Consider the following 6,000-nt stretch of genomic DNA (forward strand, 5'->3'; position numbering starts at 1 on the left):
GCCCTTAATCCTCACATGAACTCTGCAAGGAACTTATCCCCATTTTACAGATGAGGAAATTGAGTTCCAGGAAAATCAAATAACTTCCCTAAGGTCATGTAAGTAGTGGATCTGTAGTCTGGACATGGGCTTGTTTAACTCCAAAGTCTGTGTTCTTCCTATAATACCATGCTGTCTGTCTCCCCTAGCATGAAAGCATGACCCTCTGTCAAGGAACATTCTTGCTCCAAACACTCCATAGTATATGGAAGGAAAGCCCAATAATTAAAATTTTACCTGGGCCAAAAAATAGCCCTTTTTTATTTTATTTTATTTTTTTTTAAAGATTTTATTTATTTATTTGACAGAGAGAGAACAAGTAGGCAGAGAGGCAGGCAGAGGGAGAGGGAGAAGCAGGCTCCCTGCCGAGCAGGGAGCCCAATGCGGGGCTCGATCCCAGGACCCTGGGACCATGACCCGAGCCGAAGGCAGCGGCTTAACCAACTGAGCCACCCAGGTGCCCCGCCTTTTTTTTTTTTTTTTTAAAGATTTTATTTATTTATTTGACAGAGAGAGACACAGCGAGAGAGGGAACACAAGCAGGGGGAGTGGGAGAGGGAGAAGCAGGCCTCCCGCTGAGCAGGGAGCCCGATGCGGGGCTTGATCTCAGGACCCTGGGATCATGACCTGAGCTGAAAGCAGACGCTTAATGACTGAGCCACCCAGGCACCCCCAAAAAACCGCCTTTTAAAAATGTACGTTTTCCTGGGAGAGTTAAATCAACTTGCAACTTGGTGTGAATCAGAAAACTCACAACAAGCTAATTAAACTAACAAGATAAAGCAAATGAACATGTCTGTTAAGGATGGGAAAAGGACGGGAGGTAATAATGGAAGAGGATGGGCATGACGGAGGTACCAAGTGCTTTAGGGCATGAGTAAAAAGGCAGAGACTGTGACCAAAGTGCCAAAGGTGGATGGGAGATCAGTAAAGGCAAGTGTCAGCTACTCTGACATTTTAGTTCTGGCAACCCTAATCAGACAGGAAGCTCTTTCCCTTTAGTGTGGAAGTGGCCGAGATCACAGCTGGGAGCTCCCACTCACCCCTTGGTAAAGTCTTACCTAAGAAAACCTGAATGATGTATGTGAGCTGGGGTAGGTTTGACCTGAACCAGCTTCTGTAGTTGAAAGACGGGAGCCTCTTGCTGGATGAGGGAGCTGATGATCCTCTGTGTCCTCACTTGCTGCTTCATCACCCAGAAGCTGTCTTCCTTCTCATGCTTACTTAGAGGCTGGGCAGCTTGTAGGAACAGAACAGGATTTATAGAGTAAAATAGCAGTTCTCAAAATGTCTGCATACCCCTGGGGGTGCCTGTGACTTTTGAGGGGTCCTCAAACTCAAAACTGTTATCTGATAATGATTAAGATGTCATTTGCTATTTTGACATTTTCATTGGTGGTGCTAAAGTAGTTGTAGGTAAAACTGCTGAGGCTTAGCATGAACCAAACTAGGGGTGCCAGATGGTGCTGGTTTATATTATAGTCTTCGCTACCACGCTGATAAAGAAAATGGCAATTTTACCTAAGATTATTCTTGAGGAAGAAGTAAAAATCATTACCTTTATTAAGTCTCAACCCTTTGAGTATACCTCTTTTCATATTCTGTGTGATGAGAGAAGTATGCATAGTGTTTTTGTTGCATGAAGCACGATGGTTGTCTCAAGGAAAAGCACTTGTACAATTAATAGTTTGTGTTGCAAAATGAACTAGCTGCTTTTCTCATGGAACACTATATATACTTGAAAGAATGACTGACAGTCAAATTATTCAAATGATTTGGATTATTCAGATTTGGTTATCTGGCAGACATTTCCCCTCAAATGAACAAAGCAAGTCTGTCACTTCAAGGAAAACTACTGACAGTATTTGTTGCCCATGATAAAATTTGAGCTTTCAGGTGAAAATAAGAACTTTGGAAGTTGTACCTGGCATGTGAACTCAATAGCTTTTCAGTACTTAAAGATTTTTCTGATGAGGTTCAATGTAATATTTATGAATCTAATTTTTTGATATTGTGGATTAAAATATGTCAACATGTGGAAGATCTGTATAACTCAGTGAATGACTATTTTCTGAATGGTCAATGTATGATCTTACAAAGTCATTCATGGGTCAAAGAGCCATTCAAAGTATAAGATAGACCAATGGGTCTATCTTTAATGTGAGAGAGTATGAAAAGCTCATCTCTGTGGTTTCAGATTCTACATTGGAACTCACTTTAATCAACTATTACTTGTTGAGTTTTGGTGTAGTATCAAGGAATATCTGCAGTTATCTGAAAAATCTACTAAATATTTCTCCTTTTTCCAACTGCTTGTGTTTGTGAGTGTGGGATTTTTTTTCATATACTTCTACTAAAACAACGTATATCACAATATATTGAATGTAGAGCAGATAGGAGAATCTGTCTTGTGTTAAACCAAACAGACAAAAAAATTGCAAAAATATAAAATAATGCTAACCTTCTCATTGTATTTTTTTGTCTTGGAAAATATAGTTATTTTTAATTAAAGTATGTTATTTATGTTAACATGTAATGGGTTTACTATTATTAATTTCAAGAGAATAAATCGGTATTTTAAGATGTCTCAGTTTTAATTTTTTAATGTAAATATTGATAGCTATAACCCATATAAACAAAACTTCTTTGGGGTCCGCAATAATTATTTAAGAGTATAAAGGGGTACTGATACCAAAAGTTTGACATCTTGAGTTCTGAGACAAGTAGGAAGTATGAGTGTTAATCTAAGAACTCTGGGGGCATCTGGCTGACTCAGTTGGAAGAGTCTGTGACTCTGCATCTCAGGTCGTGAGTTTAAGCCCAATGTTGGGTATAGAGATTAAAATTAAATTAAAAAATTAAAAGAGATTAAAACTAAAAAAAAAATCCGAGAACTTTGGGTTCTGTGTGATTTACTGGTCTCCAGCGCAGGAGGATCACGGTACAACATATGCTGGGCCTCACAACTAGCTGCACAGGAGAGATACGTGATCAGGTCTGTGTCTGCAAGCAGCTTGTAATTACTGAGCTGGAGTTGCTGCCGTGGTCTCTAAGTGCTGGTTTTGTCGATGAACAGCTTCTTACCTGTTTCGGCTTGGCTCCACGAAGAATGCTCCGCAGGCATTATTTTCTCACTGGTCTTGGATACCTGATCTCCCCAGTGCTTGGATCACAGTAGGTGCTCCTAGAGCCAGGGGGTCATTTGGTGGGCAGGGGTATTCGGGATAGAATCAAGTGGGTGCATTTTCTCATCCAGAGTGTTTATTGAGTACTTGCTGAGTGCTAGGCTCTGTACTAAGCACTGGAAAGAGAGTAGGGAACTGTGCTCTTGTGAAGTTAGACTCGCAAACCCCCCTCCATGCCCCGAAAATCCCCGTCCTTTTCTTTTCGAGTTGAGTGTCTGTGGCGGCCAGCGCAGCGTGCCCCTGACCGCACTGGTAGCAGAGTTCCTGGTGGCAGCGGTATCATCTCTCAAGGAAAATCGAGGAGGAAAGCTGTGCTGCCAGGAACCTCCCCTCCCACCCTGACAGTTTCTTCTTCCTTATTTCGGGCTGTATTTTGGACCAGTCTATATATATGAAGGTTATTATTTGAGAACCACCATCAAGATCAGCTCAGAACGACCAGGACTGGTACTAGAGAGAAGAGCTCGGCCCCTGGAAGGCTTGGCATTAGTACCTGTGTGTGGGCAGCGGTAATGGGCATAAACGCTACCCTCCCTGTGCCAGAGGCTTATGCACGTCCTCCTACTTAATCTTCAGAATACCATCAGTGTGGTAGGTAGTGATATCACCTTCTTATGATGAGGAAACAAAATGTAGAAAAGTATTCACATAGAGGATGGGTGGCTTACTGGTGAACCCATTGGTGATTCCAGATCCCTCCCCTCAGTGTCGTCAGATTACCTCCTTAGAGGCTTTCATGACTCACCCGATCTGCCTAATGTATGATGTTCATGGTATTGATACTATGATGGGTGTTCCTGGATGTGCCCGTGACTTCTTGTGGCTGGGGGTGGTGCAGCCTTCCACTGTGATAGCTGCACCTCAGCTAGCCCTGTGCAGGAGCCGTCCCTCACAGGGCCCACTGGCCTAGGAAGCCTCGATCTTGGCCTGGGGTATCTGCCCAGTGGCTTCAATCTGAGGAACAGACAACATCAGTGTAGTCATCTTAACTTGGTCTGGTAGCTGCTGCCACTCTCCAGCTGCCGCTGTGGAAAACAGAAGTTTTGAGAGGACTCGTGTGACCATTGCCAGAAGTGTGTATCCGGCTACCATATGTCACTCACTGGCTTGGGGGTGCTGATGGGTATCATCCTTGTCCCCGGCTGCTTACAGAGGCCACGGCTTTAATGCCTTCAGCAAGAGGGCAAGGAATCGACCTTGACTTACTCCCATTTGAGTTATACTGATGAGCTTTTTTTTTTTTTTTAATGCCTGTATTTCACATCTCTCTTACTTAATCCTCTCAATGACCTTGTGAGGTTGCTGGATTTAATTCAGCTTTCTAAGCGAGGAAGCAGACACTCAGCATTTTAGTAACTGCTCAGTGTTGCTGTGTCAGGCCCAGGCCTGTCTGGTTCCCCAGCTGCCTCTTGAGGGATTGCTTTCTTTAAACAAACAAAAACCCCTTACATTCCAAGGAACCTTAGGCCAGCTCAGACCCTACTACTTGGGTATCGATTTTACTCATTCGACAGATGTGTTTCGGGCACCTATTTATGTGCTAAGCACTGGCAGGAGCAAAAAGATGAAGAAGGCACAGCTTTGTTCTTTAAGGTCATTCTATTTGTTTGCATCTGCCTCCCTTCTAATTTCAGTGTGATCTGGTACCTGGAAAGGCTGCAGCATCACAGAGTACTTGTGATAGCATGTTGCACAGGTGTTTTCCTGGTAGAACAAAGTGGTGAGTAAGGAATTCATAGCTGTAAACAAAACAAGTTGGAAAACATCGCGGCTTGTTCATTTAGAGTGAATCTAGTGAGGAGTGCCTGGCAGGGAGAATGAAGAGAGATAAAAGTGGAAAAATAAAGAGGCTTTATGCTATAGAAATGGGGGTCCGTGGGAGGTTGTCCTGTTTATTTCAATGAATGAGGCTCAAAATGTTTTGCCCGTAAATATGTTCATTTTAGAGATTTTGTAGAATGCAAGATAATAAAACACAAAAACCACATAGAGTTACATCCAGAGAAGAACCACTATTAATATTTTTGTATGCCTTTTATGTATCCTGTGTTGTTTTGTTATTTTAAGATATTTTTGCATGTTATTAAAAGTTCTTAATAATTTTCCCAGTTGCGGGCGCCTGGGTGGCTCAGTTGGTTAAGCGACTGCCTTCAGCTCAGGTCATGATCCTGGAGTCCCGGGATTGAGTCCCGCATCGGGCTCCCTGCTCGGCAGGAAGTCTGCTTCTCCCTCTGACCCTCCCCCCTCTCATGCTCTCTCTCTCTCATTCTCTCTCTCAAATAAATAAATAAAATCTTTAAAAAAAAAAAAAATTTTCCCAGTTGCTATAAAATATTCCATATAATATTTTTATTTAGCTATTCCACTGTGATTGGACAAATAGTCTTTGCCAGTGTTTTTGGTATTACGAAATAATAGGTTAGAAATATTTTTCTTTGTACCTAAATTTTTTGTTGTATTTAGAATTCTTTTCATAGGCTAGATTACTAGAATTGATATCTGGTTCAGAGTATTAACATTTCTAAATTTCTAGAGCCTTTGTAATGATGTGTATTAATTGATAACTCCACAAATGCAATGAGTTTTCCCCATACTTAGTGAGTATTAAGAAATAAGAGGTATTTAAAGTTTACCGTTTGCCAATTTGAGAGGTAAAAAAAAATCTTTATTTTTTTATTTTTATTTCTTTAAAAGATTTTATTTATTTATTTGACAGAGAGAGACACAGTGAGAGAGGGAACACAAGCAGGGGGAGTGGGAGAGGGAGAAGCAGGCT

At 41.7% G+C, this 6,000-nt stretch overlaps 1 protein-coding gene across 1 annotated transcript in view; it reads left to right on the plus strand.

Moving 5' to 3' along the window:
• Positions 1-6,000, plus strand: part of TXNRD1 (thioredoxin reductase 1) — a 115,878-nt gene that overhangs the window by 30,015 nt on the left and 79,863 nt on the right. The window lies entirely within an intron of this gene.

Source organism: Phoca vitulina, unplaced genomic scaffold (assembly GCF_004348235.1).
Source record: "Phoca vitulina isolate PV1807 unplaced genomic scaffold, GSC_HSeal_1.0 scaffold19, whole genome shotgun sequence".
Taxonomy (NCBI): Eukaryota; Metazoa; Chordata; class Mammalia; order Carnivora; family Phocidae; genus Phoca; species Phoca vitulina.